This window comes from Crocodylus siamensis, chromosome 1, assembly GCF_052110815.1.
Source record: "Crocodylus siamensis isolate JL-2025a chromosome 1, ASM5211081v1, whole genome shotgun sequence".
Classification (NCBI taxonomy): Eukaryota; Metazoa; Chordata; order Crocodylia; family Crocodylidae; genus Crocodylus; species Crocodylus siamensis.
The window spans coordinates 41,235,195-41,258,572 of NC_143395.1; the positions used below are offsets into that span (position 1 = coordinate 41,235,195).

Genomic DNA, 23,378 nt, shown 5'->3' on the forward strand with positions numbered 1-23,378 from the left:
ATATATACACACACATATATGCACGCACCATAGCTAGGGGTGGGAGTTATATATATATATAACTCACCCCTAGCCATGGTGCAACCTGTGGCCACATCCCGATTCATGGTCCTAGGGTGTCAAATAGCCTTGGTCAACCTCCCAGCCCCTTAGACTTGGGCCACCTCTCCATGGAGTGCTTTCTTGTGGTTCCCCCACACACTGGAGTACATACAGTCTAACTATTTACACAGTTTATTATTTACAAAACAGTTAACATATGAATGAGGTTAATGGCAGAACAAGATATCAATAATCTAATTGTCAAAGGCAGGTATCAATGAACTAAAACACTCTATATAAATTGAATCAAAGACACCCTCAGTATAACTTCCCAACTTAAACCTTGAGATGCCAGTGAATTTCAGCAGGAGCACACAGGGTTAACAAGATATCAGCTCTCCTTCACAGTGGCAACAAAATAACCATGGCTGGTGCTACTGCTTCAGAAAGTCCAGTTCTCTGCTAGAGCCTGCATGGGGAACAGAAGCTCTCCTCTACTCCAGCTGTCTGTGGTATTTGCAAAGAAACACACACTGTCCCCGCTCCCCAGAAGCACCTTTCTCCAATTCCCAGACACGGCCCCTTGTGCTGATAACAGAAACAACGCTGGGTTTATCACCCAACTGGCCCCAGGTTGGTTCTCAGTTAACTCTCCCAGATCAACACCCTGCCCTCCTAGACAAGTCTACCTTACCACCCTGTTTCCTCCACATGGGTCCCTCTGCCTCACACAGGGGAAAAGGATACCAGATAGGGATGTGTGAGGCTTCAGGTGCTAATTTGATTTGGAGGAAATCTGGCTCGATTTGGCGGCTGAATCTCCAAATCTGAATCAAATCAGGAGACCAATAAAAAGGTCTGGAATCGATCTGAAGCTCTCTGAGAGAGAGAGAGCTTCACAGATTTGGCAAGTCCCCCCACTCGCCACCGCAAGGAGCTGGACCCAGACTCCATGCCGGTAAAATGGGGGCAGGGACCATGGGGACCCCCAGCAAGTCCCATCCCCTACCTTCTCCACCAGCCCCCCTGAGCACCCCCTGACCCTCATCCGCTCCCACAGTCATGTGAATGGCTGCCTCGCCTGGCCCCAATGTTCTGGCACTTAAAAAAAACAAACAAAAAAAGCCCTACACTCACTGGCTCCTACCAGGTGGGGGGGAATCCCCGCTGCCCCCCACTGCCTCTGCCTACTCTCCTAGCCCCATTGATAGCTGCCCCACCCAGCTCCTGGTTCTTTAAAATAAATAAATAAATAAAAAAGCCCCACACTCACCAGCTGGGGTAGAGGCTATCAGGGCTTCTGGGGGCTCTTGACAGAGCCCCCCTGCACAGAGAGAGGGAGTGGGGGGCAGTGGAGATCACCCCACCCACCTGGCAGGATCCAGTATGTGTAGGGCTTTTTTTTTAAAGCACCAGGATGCTGGGGCAGCAATGGGGAGGGTGGGGAGAGTGGGCCTGTTTGATTTAGAGATTTGGTCATTTTTGTGGCAGCCAAATCTCTGTATCAGATTTGGCCAAATTGATTTGGGATTGAAATCACTGAATCAAATCACTGTCTCCTGAATTGGCCAGATCCAAAGGGAATACTAGCCGCTTCGCATAGGCCTAATACCAGGTTATCTTCTCCCCATCACTAAGGGCAGGTTCACTTCACAGGCAGGCTGCAGGGTGGTTCCTCCCTGAGCTCTGTGGTCCCAGGGCTCTCTCCCTTCTCTGAGCCTGGCTGAGTCCCAAGGGCTGAGTTCCCAAATATATAAGGCAGGAGCTGTCATAAACTTTCTTGGTTCTGGGTGTGGGTGTGTGTGTGTGTGTGTGTCTACTGCAAAACTGACAGCATACCTGTAGTAGCTTTTTCTAATTAAACATCTTTAATTTTTCTACTTGACCAAAAACTAAAAAGACTATGTAGTCTAAACAAAGAAATATACACCCCCAAGTCTTGGAACTGAACCTGATCCTGCAAGTCTTTCATTTCTAAGACGCTTTTGAATCAACCCATAGATTTCAGCAGAGCTATTTCTATAAAAAAGGGTTGGTTCAGGAAAAGAGAATAAGGACTCTGGATTGGATCAACGAGTATGTAGGGTCCCCTCCTTCCCCTTTTGTATTGAATTATTAATAGCAAGAAGTGGAAAAGCTCAAAAATACTTCCATATTTTTTTAATAAAATAGCTTTTTAAATGGCTTAAATTCATTTAATATCAAGTGGATTGACAGCTCTTTAAGGCTTGAAGACTTCTGCTTACAAAAAGAAAAGGTCACAGGAATTATTATGGTAAACTTCCCTAAACCATAATGTCAAGAAGCCTCAAACTTGGTCTATGAAAGTGATTCTGAAGTTAAGAACATACTTCTGTCTTACTGTTAATTCCATCCTTGCCAAATCAATTTGGATTATCAAGTAAGGGCATTGATAGACATCGGGATGTGTGGGGGAGGGGTGAAAGCACTTTCCTGAAAATAGCAGTGCGTTAGTTTGACCTGGTTCTGCAGCATCAGTATATATTAGGCACTTCACCAGGTCTTTTTGGCACTTTTAACAAATAGGCGATTCAAACAGCTATTAAATAAAAGCACCAAAAAAGCCCCTCTAAAGTGCCCAATCTACACAGATGTTGAGCGAGCCGCGTCCAAGTAATGCACTGCCTCTTCTGAACATGTGCTGGGCTCAGCACAGGACTACATTGAGTTTAAAGTGCTGGGTATTTGGGGTTTGTTTATGTCTGTAAGCACCCCAAATTTGTTCAATAGATCACTAGAGCTATCAAATTACACAGCAAATTGGTAATAAACCAATCTAGTTCTTCACTTGTTTTTCTAATAGTAAAATAAGCAGGCCTACATCCTATTTATTAGCCCAATACTCACCAAGAAATATTATCAAAGAAAACATCTGCAACTCGATTGGTGTCCCAATAGTTAGCAAGATTAGCGAGGATTTAGTTAGGGAGCTTCTGGAGGGGTTGGACGTATTCAAGTCAGCCGGCCCGGATGATCTCCACCCTAGAGTTCTAAAGGAACTGGCCGGGGTCATTGCAAGTCCCCCAGCACAACTTTATGAGCGCTCGTAGTGCTCTGGTGAGGTACCAGAGGACTGGAAGAGGGCCAACGTGGTCCCCATCTTCAAAAAAGGGAGGAAGGAGGACCCGGGAAACTATAGGCTGGTTAGTCTCACCTCGATCCTAGGCAAGCTGTTTGAGAAAATTATGCCAGCACACATCCAGGAGGGGCCAGCAGGAGACTGCATGCTTAGGGGCAACCAACATGGGTTCATCAGTGGCAGGTCCTGTCAGACCAACCTGGTGGCCTTTTACGATCAGATCACCAGATCATTAGACACAGGGGTAGCAGTGGATATAATCTTCCTGGACTTCCGGAAGGCTTTTGACACTGTCTCTCACCCTGTTCTCATTAAGAAACTGGGGGGCTGTGGTGTAGACACCCACACAGTCAAATGGGTCACCAACTGGCTGGAGGGCCGCACCCAGATGGTGGTAGTGGATGGGTCCTTCTCAACCTGGAAGGACATGGGTAGTGGGGTTCTGCAGGGCTCAGTCCTCGGGCTCGCACTGTTCAACATCTTCATCAGCGATTTGGATGAGGGGGTAAAAAGCACCTTGTTCAAATTTGCTGATGACACTAAGGTGTGGGGGGACGTGGGCACATTGGAAGGATGCAACAGGCTACAATCAGACCTAGACAGGTTACAAGGGTGGGCGGATGAGAATAGGATGGGTTTCAACACAGACAAGTGCAAGGTGATGCACCTCGGGAGGAACAACCGGCACCATACCTACAGGTTGGGGAACTCCCCTCTTGTCAGGACGGAGGCGGAAAGGGATCTGGGGGTCATCATTGACTCCAAGATGAACATGGGCTGGCAGTGTGGAGAGGCAGTCAGGAAGGCCAACCATACCTTATCACGCATCCACAGATGCATCTCAAGCAGGTCCAGAGAGGTGATACTCCCCCTCTATGCGGCACTGGTCAGACCGCAGCTGGAGTACCACATCCAGGTCTGGGCACCACACTTCAAGAGGGATGTGGACAGCATGGAGAGGGTCCAGAGGAGGGCCACTCGTATGATCAGGGGACAAGAGGGCAGGCCCTATGAGGACAGGCTGCGGGACCTGAACCTGTTCAGCCTGCAAAAGAGAAGGCTGAGGGGGGATCTTGGGGCCTGTTAGAAACTAGTCGGGGGGATCAGCAGGCATTGGGGAAGTCACTGTTTCCCCGAGCACCACCAAGAGTGACCAGGAATAACAGTCACAAGCTGGCAGAGGGTAGGTTTAGGTTAGATATCAGGAGGCGCTACTTCACAGTCAGGGTGGCTAGGGTCTGGAACCAGCTTCCAAGAGAAGTGGTGCTGGGGGTCTTTAAGAGGAGGTTAGATGAACATCTTGCTGGGGTCATTTGACCCCAGTACTCTTTCCTGCCATGGCAGGGGATTGGACTAGATGATCTGCTCAGGTCCCTTCCGACCCTAGAAACTATGAAACTATAGTTGTCACCTCTGGCCAATATCAGGGATGGTGTGGTGAGAGTGGAGCAGGGCTTCGGCCAGCACCAGTTTACCTTGCAGCTGGCCCCTGCTCCCCACAGAGCATCCCACGGTCCCAAGAAAGTCTAACACTCAACTGATTTAACTACTTACAATTTATTTACAAAACAAAAATAATAGGAAAGGCTGTTTACAAGTGAACTTAAATGGCATAACCAGAATCACTGAAACAAAACAGAATGTATTAGTCAACCACCCTTGACTCGAGAACCACAGGTAGGGTACCTGGCAGCTTTCAGCCACTGCTGAGATGCTACAGCAAGGAAGCAAGGTGGTCACTCCCAGCAGCTCCCACAGGCTTCCCAATAAGCAACAGACTGCAACAGGTTAAGCTCTTCTGGTCTGCAGCAATCAAATTGTATCAAACCCCAACCCCCCAAAGAGGCTGAAGGGCGACCCACCATGGCAACCAAAAAAGCAAGCAACAAGCAACAGAGTAGGCTCCTGCAGTAATCAGCATAACCCAAGCACAAAGTTCAGGGACTCCATCCAATGACAATCAGCTGCAGAATAAGGGACAAGACTGAGTCCCCTCTGGGACAGTCAGTGGCAGACGGTCAGCAGCACAGGTAGCTCCCAGGGGTTGTTGCTCTAAACCCCTGCTCCAGATGACTGGCCAGGCACCCCACATGCCTCGCAGCTCACCATTCCTGCTCCGAGTACTGGCCTGCACCCTGGGCTCCTGGGGACTGTCATCCTGGTACTCTGCTGCTCCTCAGGATCTCAATGCCTTGCCTGCTGCTGTCCCGCTTCCCCAGGGAAGGGAAGGGAATGGATGGGAAGGGACGGGGTTTCTTCAACTCACTGGCCCAGTTCCCTGCTCTGGATAAGGATTCTGCCTGCGCTTTTGGCTGCTGCTTTGTCTCCACAGTGGAGTGGGGGGCTGACTGCCAACCCTAGCCTGCAGGACACCCGGCATATCCAGCCTTGGGGCACGAGCTCTCTGCCCCAAGCTCAAGACATGGCTCCCTCTCTGCTGCAAGGCTGGAGGCACAGCTGATTGCTGCTGCCTTCTTCTCCCAGGGCCTTCGAGACTCTTCAGAGGGGTCTCTCTGCTCTCTCTGCTGGGTCAGCTCACCCCAGCTCTTCTTAGGCCTCCTGCGTCACTCCCTGGAGTCACTCAGCAGCCCCCACGCCAGTTCGGTTGCTGCTTTTATCCCCTCCAGCAGTTCCTCCCTGGCTTGCAAACTGTCCAAACAGGGCTCAGGGTGGCTGGCCCCGCACTCCAGCCACCCCCCCCTTCCATGCAAATGAGGGGATTGAAAACCCATTCTTTCGATTGGCTTCTCCTTCTCCACAGGGCAGGGCTCCCCTGCTCCACTCCTGGGGTTGCTCAGAGTTCACTGGCACTGTTTCTAGCCCAGGTTAGTATCTCAAGCCAATCTGGTGAGCCCATATTGGCAGTCTGTTACACATTGATAAAGATAGGTTTTGTGTATAAGCTACATGGATTTTAAAGGAAATAGTAGTGTTTTGGGGAGCGGAGCCAAGAAGGTTATATGTCTTCATGGATCCACAAACCAAAACCTTACTCAGTCCAGGGTAAAGATTTTGTAGGAGTTGTTGCAGTCTTAAAGTAGCAGCAGCAACTACGCCATTGCCCTGCTGTGGTTTGCATCTAATTTCTTCCCCTGCTAAGAATCTCCCCAAGGTGCAGTCTTACATTTAGTCATGCTGGGCACTAAATATAGGTACTGTCTTGAATGCACTGTTAAACTGCTTTAAAGAAACAGGTTTATGTGCTTTTATTTTTCTGTGTTTGTTAACAGGACTATTACAATTCTATGATTTTTTATTTTTGTTCCTCAAAACATAGTCAAAAGGGCTAAATATGAATTTAGGTTTGACTACTTGAAACCATCCCATATATTGATTTTATTGTTTGTTTATTTATTGCCTATAATGTTCTAGGTGCTTAACTAGTATGTGATAAATTACATGTCCTCAGAAAGCCACTTCAGACAGGTCTGTTTTTTTTAAAGGAATAATGCTGGTACTGCTCTTTTAAGAGTAAAAATAAACCTGTCCATTTGCAGAAAAAGGATTGAAAGAACATAGCATATGCTTTTACTGCTCTGAAGCAAGGTTAATAGAATCTCTGCAGGAGTCTGAATGTTAATATGATTTTTATGATCATCATTGTATTAATATCCTTATTTTTAACTTGTACATAACAAATTAATTAAACACTGTGCATCACTGATTTTCTGTTCTTGTTGTTGTGATAAAAGACTGCATAATGACTTTTCTTGTAGGCTCCTTTTAATTATTATAAGAATGCTTCTCTGTTAGAGCTACAGCTAGGCTATTTTACAGTGTTTGAAAAAATGTAGAATCAGATTCTCCATTCTATTTATGCACCTTTTCACTACTCTAGCAGCGTAAAGCAGCATTAAAGAGGGAGGAAATTACATTTACACACATTTTGTAGTCCCTTTAAACTGCTGGAGCAGGAAAAATGTTCTTAGGGAACATGAGCACCTCTAGTGCTGAAAGCTAGATCACAGTGGCCATATGTTGAGGCTTTCTTGAAAAAATTTGCATAGATTTTTAACACGTCACAGTTTAAAACAACCAAAGTTTTTTTTAGGGAAATATAAAACCTTTCCTAGACAGACAGGCTCTGGTTTTTAATCTGTAAAGTTTGTCATTTAAAAGTTATGGGTACAGTCTCTTGAACAGCATGGCAAATGTAACATATCCCCCGTGTAAATAATTTTAAATGTGCTAAGCCTAATCTACCATTAGAAATTATTGCCATAATCTCCCAATTATTATCATAATTGCACATGTAAATTTTGTTTTTGTTTCAAGACATCTAAATTTGTTGAGCTTTCAGAATGGAATTATCTGGGTAAGCAGGAAAATTAGCCATACAAAATGTAAAAGTACAGACTCGGGGTCAAATTCTCCAGTGGCAAAACTCTTAGTTCATCCATCAGACTAGCAAATAATTTATCCCACTGGTCAGAATCTTGACACCTTTCATATCTACAAATTTACAGATGCTTGGGTTTAAAGTTTTAGTTAACCAGATATGGTTGTGTTTGCCCTCTATTCTTTAGAGTTACATCAGAATAATCCCACCATGACAGCAGGGATGCAGAGAGCGGAGCTGGGAGGTCTGGATGAGAAGTGGGGGCAGGTACGGGCAGGCTGGGTGATACGGAGCTGCTGGGCCCTGACAAAAGTGGGCTGGAAGGGGGAGGGAGGGGAATGGGAGCAGGGGCATGGTGGCAGTGCCTTGCTTCTGCTACCATGCCTCAACAATAGCCCCAAAGGGGGGAGGAATCGGGCCTGGCTGCAAAGTGGCGGGGGTAAGCGTGGGGGGAAATGGGCCTGTTCTTCCCCTCCCCTGACCAGATGAGAAGTGGGGGTGGGGCTGGATGCAGGACTCCATCCCATCCCCCCCACCATGATGGCAGGGAGCACACTGTCACCGTTCCACTGCTGCTGGGCCCTAACAAAAGGGAGAGGGAGGGGGGAGTGAAGGGGGGGCATGGTGACAGCGCCCTACCACCACCATGGCTTGTCAACAGCTGGGAGTGAGGGGAGCAGGGAGGAAAGTGGGGAGGGGAGGGAAGTGGATGCGGGCCAGGCAGATCCAGAGTGCAAGGGTAGAGGGGAACAGGCCTGGATAGGAAGCGGCAGGGGAAAGAGGGAATGGGCCAGACCCAAAGTGGTGGAGAATGAGCCCAGACTTGAGAGAGACAGGGTAGCATGGCCAGAGACAAAACACGGGGGCAACACAGGCCTCTGTCCTTCCCTCTCCTCCCCCCACTCCATCATTCTTGAAGGGTAATTGGCTAGGCTGTTATATTGAGACAAGGGATTACCTCCACCTCCAGATTTGAAAGGGCTTGGATGTATTTTTTTTTTTAAATAGGTTTAGGGATACAACTCAGTTATGTAAATTCCAGTTAGAGATATGAGTTATTTAGGCCTTGGGTAGGGAATGCAAAAGCTCTCTCTCTCCTCTGCAGTTCCTGATGGCTAAGTTAGGTTACCTCCTGCTCAGTGTGCCAACTCTTATGAATCCTACTCTTAGGACATATCTACACATGCATTTAAGCGTGACTAAATTAAATGCGCATTAAGCTAATGTACATAAGCTATTTTTGGCAGGTGTCTATATATGCAGAGAATTGGCATTGAAGTTAGTGCCAAGTTCCTGCAGCTCTGCTGTGTGCTCCTAGTGACTGGGCAGACCTGGCACTTAAGTTAGTGCCAGGTCGTGTCTACACGTGTGTTAATGTTCTTTAACTAATAGCACTTAAATTTGATACTTGGATCTGCAGGTATCAAATTTTGTTGTGATTAACCTAATTTCACCATTTGTAATGCATATTAAGGGCACGCATGTGTAGTTGTTTACCTATACTGTGCATTAAATTAGATCCACAAGCATTAATGTATCTGCTATAGATGCACCCTTAGAAGATCTAATTTTCCTCAGTAAACATATAGGAATCCTAAACACATGTTGTAGACATTGTGAATTCTATTTGAGGGAAGGTTCCTAATAAATTAGTCCTGACAGTCTGGCCCAGAGGGTCTATGTGGAGAATTATACTGGTGTAATTGTAGCAGTATAATTATAGTAATACTATCAGGGCAGTACATTTCCTTGTGTAGACAAACCCTAAACTAATACACCTTAAAGAATTACATACAATTGCTGTATAATTCATTCTATAGTTTTAAAATGTACAAGTCATATCTGTGTTGCAAGGAGCTTACAGTTTAGATGCAATGTCATGCCTTAGGTCAGGAATTAATTCTGGATACTGTATCACAATGATAACATTTCTGTCAGCTATACAACAAGCACTGTTACTAAATAGCATATTCATTACCCATTAACTCATTCTAAAGCATATTCATTAACTCAGTCTAATATACAAAATGAGTCATAATAATTAGAAATTAACTGCAGTGCAATGAATACTCTTTATCACTGAATCAAAGCTTTATTGTCTATGTTGGATCTCCTCTCTTCTTTGCTCTCATCATAAGAATAAAAACACTTCTCTATTTCAATTAATTGATTATAGATCAACACTGCAGACTGCAGCCATTTGCAGAACAGTGAATTTACAGATATAGGCAGAAGAAGCAATAATATTCTTCTTCATCTACCTCCTGACTGTAGCAAACTCTAATCTATTTTAAATGCACTTGATATACATGTACAATATCAACCATGGGAGTTCTGGGTGCAGATTAATGAAGAATATAATCTATATAAGGAGTGAAATGAATCTGCAGCATAACAGAATATTGTAATACTGCTTACCAATTTAATAATGATCTGAGTATGAAAGCCAAGGCGTGCATGGAAATCAAGCTGGCAACTGAAATTAAAGACAATGAAAAATCCTTCTATAAGTACATAGGGAGCAAGAAAAAAAATCAAGCTCTACTTTTGCACCCCTACTGAACATGGAGGAAAAGCCCACAGTTGAGCCCGGTGAAAAGGCAGAGCTCCTTAATACTTACTTCGCATAGGTACTCCTGAAACCATGTGAGAACTTGTCACCTGTCTAGAAGCACAGAGAATACAGCAATGACAGGAGTCCACATAAAATCAGTCCCAAACAGGTAAAGATACTTTTAGATCATGTGGACATTTTGAAGTTGGCTGGGCCAGACAACCTGCATCTGAGAGTGCTGAAGGAACTGACTGAGCTTATAGCGGTACCTTTGGTGAGGCTGTTCAAAGAGTCGTGGAACTCAGGAGTGGTCCCAAATGACTCGAAGAGGGCTAATGTGGTTCCCATCTTTAAGAAAAGAAAAGACAACCCTGCTAACTATAGACTGGTCAGTCTGACATTGGTTCTGGGAAAAATCTTGGAAAAAATTGTCAAGGAGGCTATCAACGGCAAGCTCGCAACTGGTGGGGTACTGAGAAACAACCAGCATCACTTTGTCAAGGGGAGGTCATGCCTAACAAGCCTGGTGTCCTTTTATGACCAGGTAACTAACCAGATGGACATGAGACAGGAGGTGGACATCATCTACCTAGATTTCAGCAAGGCCTTTAATGCTGTTTCTCTTGAAATCATCTTAGTTAAGCTGGAGAGTTCTAGCCTAGACCAGGCTACAGTGAGGTGGATTGGCAACTGGCTTAGCGGCCCATCCCAGTGAGTGGTAATTGATGGGGTGGCCTCATTCTGGAGGGCCGTCTCCAGTGGTGTCCCCCAAGGGCCAGTGCTTGGGCCTATGCTTTTTAACACCGTTATCAATGACCTGGATGAGGGAGTGAAAAGCACAATGATTAAATTTGTGGGTGACTTGATAGCCACCTACAAATATGTCAAGGGAGAACACCAGGATCTGGGAGAGCAACTTTTCAGAAAAGCACCTACTGGATGATGAGGACAAATGAGCACAAGATAATTGGGGAAAAGTTTAGGCTAGACATACAGAAAAAACAAAATCTGGAACACGCTCCCAGTAGAGGTGGTGCAGTCACCATCCCTGGCAGTGTTTAAGTGGAGGCTGGACAAGCACCTCATTGAGCTTATTTGAGCCTATTACCTCCTCCCCATGGCAAGGGACCAGACTTGATGATCTTACAGGTCCCTTCTGGTCCTTCTTTCTATGATTCTATGAGTTATGGGCCTGGATTTACAAAAGTTCTGCAGTATTTTACTTTGCCTCATAAGTTGCTGAAAGCAATGTCCATGCCCTTTGAGAAGATTATTGTTATCCAGGCATAAAGGACACAGACAGAAGTGACAGTTTTTGCACACTACTTCAAAGCTTAGTCAAGTGAAAATCTGAACCCTCATTGCATACAGGTTCAAATGAAAACATTTCAGAACATAATGTCTTTTGTAACTTGTGTCTGCACTGCCTCCCAATCTGTTGTTGTTTTCAGAATGGGGGGTGGGGAGGAGAGAAGGGAGTTCAGTTTGGAGTTCTCTCAGCCCCTTGGAGTGTGGAGCAGATGTATTGGAGTCCGCCCCCCAAGGTGGGAGGAGCTTCAACACACTCATCCCGCTCTCTAGTGCTGGCTGGGGAACCCCTAGAATGAGCTTCCCCCCTTTTCCCCCTTTCCATTCTGAAACAGGGACAGGCTGTGAGGGAGGAGGGGCCATTGCTATGGGACCCTGGCTGCAGGCTCCCAGCCAGCAGCTAGATTCCTCCCCCTGCCCCGTACCGCTGCCCCTTGAAACCAACAGTGAACTTCTGTTTGGTCCAGGGGATCCTTGCAACTCAGAATGCTTCCTGCAAAGCATTCTCGGTTGCAGCAGGGAGCTGCACTAAATTGCAAAGGCAAACAAAAACAACTCTAGATTTTACTTAATCAACTGTCACCCATGAAGAATAACCTGATAAATATCTCACTACTATTTTCAATCAGTTTAGTTATTTAATGAAGTAGAAACAGGAGAGAAAGGTCTTTGCAAAGTTCTATGGCCCTTCTAAAAATAAAGTTTGAATGTGTAAAATTTTAAATCAGTATGCAAGATAACTGGTGATAGCCAAAGTAAGTATCCGGAAAGGGAAATAGACCTAATAAAGTTAAAACAAAACAAACAAAAATAAAACCAAATATAAAAGAAGGAAAGAAAAAATAAAAGGGGGGGATGGTGAGAGAATTCTATCCACACAGAATGCTGAATCCCACCCCCCCACACACACACACACACTGCCTCACACAAACACTTTTTATAACATTAAAAATCAGTTCTCTGGGAAGTCAAAACAAATCTAGGATATAAATGATGCCAGGGACAGGGCAGGGAGGGGGACGGATTTTACTCACTTTGCTGAAAAATTCCTTGGAATATGACTTGAGGACCTGAATATGAAAGACTAATCCAGCTAGATTAAGACATGTTATTGGATTCCTCTCAAGGACGACATGCTAAATTTGGAAATGGAAATTCTGTACATAGTTCATAAAACTGTCAGTACATAGGACTTTGACTCGGGTCTAAAGAAAACTGAAGCTTAATCACAGTTTTGTTAGTACAGTTATGCTTGGCTAGGAGTGTGAAAAATATCAAACCCTTAACTAATGTGATTATGCCAGCAAGAGTTCTACTATAGCAGAAACTGGGAGAAAAGTTGTTTTACCAGCACAGCTTCATTCATTTTTATAAATTAGTAAAACTATACTAGCAAAAGGATTTTTTTTTGCTGATAGTAGCTGAATCTTCACCAGAAGGATTTTCTGGTATAGGTACAATGTCAAACCCTTTCTCTTGCATTGACAGTCTGAGTTGTGAAATCCTGGCTCATAGAAGTCACTAATTTAAATGGGACCAGGATTTCACTTTCAGTTTTCATAGAGATTCAATTCCCTTTTCTTTGACCCCAGACAGAAGCCAAAGTGAAGGAATGCAGCAGAAATAAAAAATTTTTGCAGCAGCAGCAGCAGCAGCAGTAAATCAGGTGAACATTGTCTCAGGTGTGGGAATAACTTGGGTGTGTGTAGAAAATATGGGGGCCCTAAATTGAAGCAGTGGGTTTTAAAAAACACTGCTTCAATTTAGGGCTGATTAAACTCCCCATGTCATGCACACACCTCGCTGCCTGCCTTTGACAGGGAGAGGAGGGTGAGCTGCCGGCGGGTATAGCGGTCCCTGGGCTATGGGGTGGGGCTGGTGCTTCCTGGTCCTTCTCCCAGGTGCCACCTGCCCATAGGTACCCGGCTTGGGCAGTCCCGGGGGGCACTGCAGCTATGGAGGGAAGCACTGGGTCCCCACACAGCTCAGGCAGGCAGGCAGGCTCCAGTGGGGGTGAGGGGAGGTGGAGATCAGGCTCGCCACTTTTCTCGGGTGGAGCGTGTTTTCCTAGGCTCCTGCCAGGCTGTCTGTAGGGCTTCCTACAGAGTCGCAGAGCTGCACGGAGCCCGGTGTTTACTCTTCAGTTGTAGGGGCAGCAAACTAAAACTCAGAGGAGGAATTTTAGTTTGCTTCACCCCAAGTCATTTAAGATGCATTACACTGCCAAATTTTCTACAGTGGCTGGAATTAAGGTGCAATACACCACTGAGGCATGCAAACACTGACACCATTAAAGCAGTGCAAAATCATTTCGCCTACTTTAAAGTGTCATGCACACACACACCTCTCATTTCATCTACGCACAGCCAGTGAAGTATTAGATGAACTATCAAATGGTCAAGAGGGCTAGTTTTTATTTTATTAATCTGAAAAATTGATGTACATTTAATTCTAATGACAACTGAGCTAGTGAAACAACTTTTGATTATTTTTTGCCTAGGTTGTTTTATATATATGATATTTAATGCACATTCCAATAAAGATGCACTTGTTTTTGCTTCAATCCTAAAGTGAATAATATAACCCTAGATACTTAACATATTGGTAAAGCTCCTTTTTCCTTCTTTTTAACTGGAGAAAAGTTTAGTTTAGTTGGGGATGATCCTGCCTTGAGCTGGACTATTTGACCTCATGAGAACTCTTTCTATTCTATGATCCTATGAATGCAGTCTAAATCATTAAGAAACAAAGAGATTTTTATTTAATCATTTGTTAAAACAAAGTGATGTATCTCTTCAGTTTACACAAGTAAATGCACTGACTACGATGGTTCCTCACATAGGTATTTTAAAATATTCCTGTTTCCAACAGACTCATTTTACTCATTTTGCCTTCAAAAAAGAAACAAATCATGAAATAAACAAATAAAAGGAATACTTCCTGGTTTGATTTTGTGAATTTGTAAGTTCTGGGTTTTCCCCTCAGGTTTAGTTATGTAAAGTAAGAATAACGAAAAGCTAAACTTTAGAGTTATTTTTAAGTAAAGTATCTGTATTTGCTATTCAATATACATCTTATACCTCTTCACAAGTGACTAACTTTCTATTATACACCTGGGAGAAAAGAAGAGGGACTTACAGCACAAAAGAAGAAGAAATATTTTAAATGTGGAAACTTATTGGGAATATTTTTTTGTTTCTTCCCATGCTGCCCTTTTGTTGCAATTTAAGGAATGTCACACATGGCTTTGCCAATTTTTGGATTAGATACCAGACAGACTTTAGCTTTACAGATACATCAGATTTCCTTACGTTCATATGACTATTTTCTTATGTGTATATTGCATGAGATGTACTGAAACTGTACAACCTTTCTGAAAAGCTTAAATATAATACAATCACACTTTGCCTCTATCTCACACTTTCCATTGAAAAAAAATGCAATGTCTCATGAAAAATTAATCCTTGCACCAATCCTGTTAGGAAGGTATTTTCTTCATCTTATAGATGGGAAAACGGAGGCTTCCCCCAGGTCATATAAACAGATTATGGCAAAACCAGGAATAGGACCCATTTCACCTGCTATTTCATCCTTCCAATCTAGAGCTCCTCGGCGGGTCATGCAGGTGCACGATTAATGGAAGAAATAGGCTACTGAGTGTTTAAGACACCCGCACCTTTTTAGGTCCAGACATCTCTCCATATTTTATCTTGGTCTGTTGTGTGGCCCATACATACCTGTTCCCTGATTTATTTTTCTCCACATCAGACTGTGTGAGAAAAGACTGTTTGATGCAAGCACTGAAGGTTTGATACTAGCTGTGATTTGAATAACACAAATATATTTTGCAAGCATTTACCAGGGAATGTTGCAGAACCCAGTTGCCCAAGTCAATGAAAACTAAACTGGACAAACTGTTGATGAGGGTGTAATGATAAACACTGCTTAAGTGATGGCCTAGATGACTCTTCTGATCTGTTCGCATTTCTACCTATCATGTTTGTATGTAACACATCTTTCCATAATTATATGAAGTGATGATAGATAAGTGTTCATTGAGGGCTGCCATAAATCTGTTTGGCAAATCTCAGAAATTCATTTATGTCAGGGAAATGAATAGCAGATATGAAAGATTCCTATATGCCTGGATTTTAGTAGAGATATGAAATACAAATGGTGCATGCAACAGCACAGAAATCATCATTTAAGCAAGACCTGAGTCTTTTCTACATTATTGCTCTCAAGAACATTGCTTGGTAGGCCTTCATATTGTAAGAAAAATAGATTTGAGCACTTTCTTCCAATTAGCTTTTTGAGGCAGGACCACTTAATTGGAGTCTGTGTTTTTAACACCTCCAAACAAGTTACTCTCTCATATTACTTTATACGTGATGTGAATGGGAACAAAAATTTAATGGATTAGAAATTGAAGGTATATGGCTAGTTAGTGAGTCATGGCAGTTAATGGAGGATAGTTTCTACACTTGAACCAACCCACTCTGAGAAAACCTAAATTGATCACTCTATAGAAGCTAGCTCCTCACTGAGGGCCTTGTTACACAGTAATTTTGGGCAGCTCCTGGAGCCCCTAAAATCTGGATTATCCATACATTAACACCTGAAACTGGTTCTAAGCATGTTACACAGCTCGAAGTTATGCCAGTCCAGGGCAGGATTATCCATGTTGCCCAATATGTGCTACACTAAGGTGTAGCAACTATAGGCTACCCCCTAGTGAGAACACCTCACTTGTCCACCTGCCTACCTCCCCAGCTAGTCCAGATTAAGCCATTGCTCCTCCTGCCCTCCTTAGCACCCCAGATTCCTGCTCACTGACCCCTGCCTCCCTTTATCCCACCTTTCTTGTGGCTGCCTACTCTATCTATCCCAGGGGAGCAGGCAAGGAAGCAGGGGTGATGCGTAGGGGGTGCATGCAGGTGTATGTGCACCCCCTGCAAAAAGGCACTCACTGCTAACACTGTTGGCAGCACCTGTGGGCAGCTGCCACTTACCACCCTGCTGCCGACACTGCTGGCAGTATCTGTGGGTGGTCCAGAATCACCCTCAGCTGCTGCCATCACTACTGGCGGTGCCTGTGGGTGGTCCCCAACCCCAGGTTGGTACTCACCACACCCTCCCCCACCCTGCTGCCAACAGTGCTGGTGGCATCTGCAGGAGCTCTGCACTTACAGCCTCCAGGCTCCCACCACTGCCAGCACAGCTGTGCCCCCACAGCCGCCAGGGCCATGCACCATCCATGCAGGGAACAGATAACCTGCTTAACCAGCCCAGCTTCTGGGTAGGCTGAGTCTAGAGAAGAGTAGCGGAGAAGAGTATCAGCCCACCAGCAGTAGCAGTTGGGGCCCGGGAAGGCAGGTTAATCCTTCCCTGCCTGCTTCCCTGGGATAGATAGGGTAGGCAGTTGTGAATAAGTGGGCAGGGGGGAGCCCCAGTGGCAGCGAGGGGCAAGAAGGGAACCCTGAGGGGCACAGGGGGAGTCCCAGGGTTGAGGGAGAACTGAGTGAGGCCCAGGGATGCGGGGGCAGGAGAAAAGCCAGGAATGGTTGGGTGGGGGATTCTTACTTTTCAGTCCTCCAGACTCCTGCTGGCCTGAATTTGTGAACTCCAGCTATCACTGACTATGATCAACTTTTGCATGGCTCACAGTGTAAGGTGTAACAAAGCCCCAAGATTGTGGGCCTTATGTTAGTTGACAGGAAAATACTAGAACTAAAAAGTGCTAGCAAACATATTTTGAATACTTTCATCCTTGAGTGCTGTGTGATTCTTCAGTTTATTCTATTTTTTTTTTATTCCATTTTGACCTTGCTATCTACAATAAACACTAAAGTTTTTATGAAATTATTGTCTAAGTTTGTATATCTTTCACAGAAAGAAACCTAATGCAAAGAAGAAAGATTATTAAAATGGTGAGTTATGATACTATTGGTAAATACATGATGTGCATTTCTCACCCATGAAAACTAATTATCACCTATATGTTTGAGCAAGACTACTGGGAATGTTTTCATAAGACAGATGGAAACAAACAAACAAAACAAAGTAGAATGTATTACTGGTTTATATTAGAATTTAAATTATTCAATAACCAAAATATATTTTGGCAGAAATGAATGTGTACAGCAGGTGGATTTTTCTTCCTGAGACAATCTACACAATGAAATGGAGAGTACACATTTTTGTCTGGATCTTTCAAACATACAGAAGTGAATGGTGGGAAGCATCTTTTGGGTGGATAGGAAGTAATTTCCTCTTCTTAGAAAGGCTTCTCAAGAGGTTCAATAAAACATATTTTAAGCTCTATGAAGCAATATAACTTCTAAATATATTCCAACCCACAAAAAGACATTTAAAAAGTAGTTACATATGAAGAAGGACTATCAGAAATTAAAAATAGAATTTAGCTGCCCAATTTCCATCAACTAGCATCAGGTTTCTGACTCCCAGTTCTGGTTTTGAAAAGCTTTTCATTATCATTCTAAGATATACACACAAACACACCCACACTTTGGGGGAAATTATTTTTTAAATATCTACAAATTAAATCTAAAAATATCATTCAGGAATAGGTGAATCACTGAAGATGTGGGGAGGGAGGTAACATTCGGGAATAACTGAACTATGGTTGGCTAGTGATAAAGGGGACATTGTCCAGACTAGAAAGATGCACAAGACCAATGGAACTTCTGTCGCTCCCAAGCAAGTACAGGGGAGGGAGTTCATTCCCTCTGCAAAACCAAAAAGAGAGGTAATTTCTTTTTGCCAAGACCAACAGCTGGCTCCTGGGGAACACTGGGAAAAAAAATGCAGCTGCAGCTACATGGGCTAAGTACAGACAGTCAAAAAGCCAGAGGCTGTGAGACACTAGAGGATGGCTCTCTGGCACATAACCAGCATAGGCTGTGTGTTTACTTCCTCTTCCTGCTGCCCCCAAGATCTCTGGGATTTTCAGTCCACAAACACAGCAGCAAGACTCTGTAGGGTTGCTCATTATTTCCTCTTCCTGCTTCCAGGTGCCTCTAGGATTTGTAATCCACAGTTGCAGCTAGCACTAAGCAAGCCAGCAGGGTAGGGAAGCTCAGTACTCAGGGGAAGGTGTGTTTAACCCCCATCCCTGGCCCCAGTCACAGCCTGCCTAGGGGGGCCAATGAGGCGACCTGTGAGTCAGCCCTTACTGCTCCAGCTAGGGAGCAGAGGGCTGGAGTTAGCCCTGCTCTCTGGAGCAGATGGCACTGCCCAACCAAAAGCTGCAAAGCATGCTGAGCAACTGATTTAACTTGAACCAGGAAGGGGTCTTAGACAGAAGTTTCATAAACCGGTTTAACTTAAATCAGTTAATTCTGATACTACGTCCACCCAGGTTTATCTTACACCAGTTTTGGCCATTTTGAAATTGGTTTATGTACAAAGAACTTCTGATTTTTTAAAGGTTTAAACCAGTTTTTGATCATTTAAACCCATTTATGTGTAACTTATGTCCCTAGCTTTGGGGAATTAGTTTGTATGCTGAGAGAGGAAATAACTCTACTGGCATGGGAGCTTCAGGTTACAGTATGATCTGAACAATAATTGTACTGACTTATGAAAAAGGTTTGATCTACAGACATCTATATGCAGCTGGAAGATCCACAAAAACTAAAGGGGTCTTCTTCTAGAATTGCTTTCTGAAACAAGCTAAAAGCTAGCCCTAAGAGCAGTGTTTATTCCTAGTGCTACTTCTGCCACCCCAAAGAGAGTTGGTGCAGCAGACAAGTTCAGGTGTGTGGGCTTGGACCTAAAATCCCTGAAACCTGCCTTATAGGAGGTTCCACTATGACAAAGACATAGTAGTTTTGCATGGGAACCATAAACCTAAAAGTTCAGTAGCCTGCCAGGAAAATTCTTGTGTTTTCCCTGAAGTTCATCAAAACAACCGCTCCATGAAAACATTTCCATTCCAAGAAATTGACATTTTCTGGTGAAAATCTGTGATGATTCCGGATCAGCTCAATTCATGAGCCTAATACTGCACTCCTTGAAGAAAATGAAGATTGATAGTATTACTGACTAAAGACTCATCTCACATAGGTAAGTCAGTGCACTATCTATTTGATAGTGATAGTATTTGATAGTGTTCCCTATGTGGACACTCTTGATGGTGTAAAGTAGAGTAAGCTACTTTGCACAAAGCTTACTGAGCATTAAAAATACTTACCAAAGGAGCTGGTGCAAAGTATTTAGTGTTCTGTAAATTCAAACCCTGGCCCATTAACTTCCCTGTATCGATAATCCCTAATTACCCCTTCACATCACCATTAAATATTTAAAAACCTGCTTCTCTTTTTACTGTTGGTGGGATCAAAACACCAACATTAAGATTTTTTTCCCTTTCCTTCTTTGTATTAATGTCTGATACATGTCCCAAAGAAAATGAAACAAGCGTAAATTTAAAGATTTGCAAGAAACTTGGGTTTCTGGGTGAGGCCCTGATCAATTAATCAATCTGTATACATATTGGGAAAAAATGGGTTAGGTTTCACAGACAGGGCAACAAACAGAAGGTTTTGAAGAGGAACAAGATAAGTAAGATATGATGCTTTATTGTGTTTTTATTCACTTCATTGGCAACTCTTGGCTGAGTCTTGGCATTTAAACTAACATATTCATTCAAAATGTAACCTACAGCACTATTTATGTTGTCACTGAATTTGGTCCAAATAATCTAGAAGATGAAAAGTTAATACCCTCCTGTCTCTATTTTATGCTGGATCCTAATGTATAACCAATACTTGTAGTAAAAATGTTTTTCATACCAATTAAACACTAAGCTATTAGTGAGGGTATTCGGCTCACAACATTTGTCATCATGCTTGTGCAGCTGTTTTACGCATCTGATTAAAAAAAATTAACTAATGTCTAGCAATTGTATTGACTGCTCTTCACACGGGGAGGCTTTTTTTTTTTTTTTTGGTAAATATATCCTAAGAGAGCTAGAATAAATCAGATGATTAATTTTAGACAGAACAGGATATGAATAGTTCACTAAGGCATATGCCACTGCTGTAAATTTACTAGACAGTAACTTGAATCTGAACACCCAGGAACACTAGACATTGATCAAGACATTCGGAAGAATAAGAGATTTTGAATGGATTTTAAACAGGAAGCTGCAATTTGATTAATTTAACACTGGGTAGGACCAGTATCTGCACAACTCTCTCATATGCAAGGTGTATATCTGGAGTTACAAGGTCCCCAGCACATAACAAATAATTTGGGAAGATCGCCAACTTTCTAGTGTGAACTCAACTCTCCCCCAACCCCATCTAGACCCTTCTGTTTGTGAAGACTTCAGGCTTTCCCTTTTCCTTTCAGCAAGTGGTCCATAAAAAAAATTGTCAGGTCCCAGTGACCTGGAAGTTGCTTATTTTAGCATTTCTCTGCCTCTGAAATGGACCAGTGAAGTGTTACTGAGTATTAGGGCTGTGCAAAATGGGCCAAATTTGATTCAGATTCAGCTTGAATTGGGGGACATTAATTTGATTTGTTGATTCAAATCACTGTCCTGATTTGATTCAGCCAAATCCAAATCTGAAGATTCAATGCTGATTCAGAGAAACAGCAATTCATCCATAGACACAGCTTTAAATGTTTTTTCTACATACTTTGAGGTACCAGGCATGGCTCATGAACACTGTAATGGTGGGATGGAAGGAGTGGCCCACACAAGTGCGGGGGGGGGCGGCCCTGCAAGCTCGGCAGCAGACCAGAAGTGGACCGGAAGTTCTTCTGGTCTACTGCCAAGAGCATGGGGGACCCCTGCCCTGCACCCCCCAGCTTCGCAATTGGCCACAGGGGGACCCCAGATGCCCCCCAGACTCAGGAGGCACCAAGTGCTGAACTGGAGGTTGGGTGGAGGGTCCCCCGCATGCTCCACGGTGTACCCAGATGTAGACCCAAGGTGCTTCTGCCAAGCACACTAGAGACCGCCCCCTCCCCGCTCTGTTATGGGTTGCTTCATCCACCCCACCATCTCAGCATTCACACCCGGTCCCTTGAGGTATGTAGAAAAAAATGTTTAAAGCTGTGTCTCTATCCAAATCATCAAATCTCTCCAAATCCCTCCGCATCGATTCAGAGGGTTCCAATTCAATTTGGAGAGATTAAAGGGTCTCCTGATTCAATTTGGATTCACTGAATTGGGCTGAATCTCCACCGAATTGAATCAGCAACTGAAGCTTCACACAGCCCTTACTGATTATGTCAGTTGCTTCCTCCACAACCACTGAAAGTTACTTAGTCAACTATCAGCTCCTGCATCAAAGAAGCATGTTTCATCATCCCTTAAAATCTCTGGTGCTTTATACCAGATATCATTACATGCAATTGGCGAGCCACCAAAACCTTAAAAGATTTTGGAAATCCCTGTTGCACTCTCAGGCTTTATTCCTGGGTGTAGCACAACAACTTTCCACCTTTTTTTTTTTTAAACAAGAATTTCTTACTAATATAAATTAGTCATGATGGCTCAACCAGATCACCTTCCTTTGAGTTCTAAGTTTAGTCCAGAGCAAGTCCCAAAACTAAGAAGTTGTAGTTTTTCTATCTACAACTATAGAAGAAGTATAAATTGATCACACAGCATACCCTTTCTGCCAAGCCACTGAAGGTAGACAGACTTGGCTTTGAAGGTCAGTTGCAATTCAGATACAGACTTGCTTGTGGACCCAATGCACTAGAGAACATCCATAAATTCATATACCAACCTTGATTTCAAGGAAAACAGTGTGGGGAAAGGTTTTTAATATTTCCCTCCTAGTCCTCTTCTTCCCAAACAACTGATGAGATGCAGCAAACTAAGGGTAAAGGGCTGGGTTTACCATGCATCCTTCATTTTGGTAGAAGTGGATCCCCATTCTTGACCTTACTAATGATACTAATTCAATGACTTAGCAAGAAGTCCCTTTCCAGATATATGCTTTATCTCCTTCCAATATTCACTTCCCTTATGCAAATAGTATATTTTACTTGCAGTTTGATCAACTGTCTCCCTTGTTGAGATGGCTGCATGTATTAAAATAACCTGTTACTATATGTACAGTAATCCTGTTGCCATATGTACCTCCTTCCCCTTATTATCCTTTTGGGGGAAAAAAACAGCATACAGGAAGTCATTACATAAATATTATAGATGTTGACACCTGTTAAGCTATTGTCTTTGGCTGCTTGCAGATGTTAAATACCCCCCCACCCCCCAAAAAACCTCACAACAAAAAAAGTGCTTTACCAGAAGAAGTTGCATGTTACTTTAACCTGGTTCTTCAGTGACTATATAGATTGGGTGCTTCATATAGATTTCTCCTGCTTTTATATAAAGCTGAGTCAATAAGCTGTTAGATCAGAGGCAGGCAACATATGGCCCACAGGCTGAATCTGACCTGCCAGGCCATTCTATCTGGTCTACAGGGCCCCTAAAAAAAGTTAGAAAATTAATATGTATTTGGCCCTGGCTGCCCATCAAATATGACATTAGACAGAGGCAGTAGGACCCAGGAGGAGCCAGCAGCAGAACTAAACAGCTGCAGCAGTAAGTCTAGCCCCACCCGGCCCTGCGACCCCTCCCCAGTCTCCCATTCCAAGCCCAAGCCGGAAGCCTCTGCCTAGCAGAGGCTTCTGAAGGCTTCTGGCCTGGGGCTGCTCCTCACTCCTTGGACCAAGGGAAATATGGATAAGAAAGAAGGTGGGGAGGGAGCCAGGGGAGGACCATGGTGCCAGCCAGCAGGCAGGTGTGGGGAGGGTGGAGAGTGGAGAAATGGTAGTAGCAGGTGGAGGGGAGGGGCAGTGAGTAGGTGTGCGGAGCACAGCAACAGCTGGGTGGGAGTGTAGGGCCCATGCCAGAGCAGGGCAGTAGGAGCATGAGGCTGGGCTGCCAGGGGCTCTATTAAGGTTAAGAATTAAAATTAGCCAATATCCTATATCAATTTGTGCCTATACAGGCAAACCCCACTTAGTGCTCTTAATTGGTTCCAGGAAAA

At 43.9% G+C, this 23,378-nt stretch overlaps 1 protein-coding gene across 1 annotated transcript in view; it reads right to left on the reverse strand.

The window, feature by feature from the left end:
- Nucleotides 1–23,378, reverse strand: part of CSMD1 (CUB and Sushi multiple domains 1) — a 2,270,760-nt gene that overhangs the window by 1,868,658 nt on the left and 378,724 nt on the right. The window lies entirely within an intron of this gene.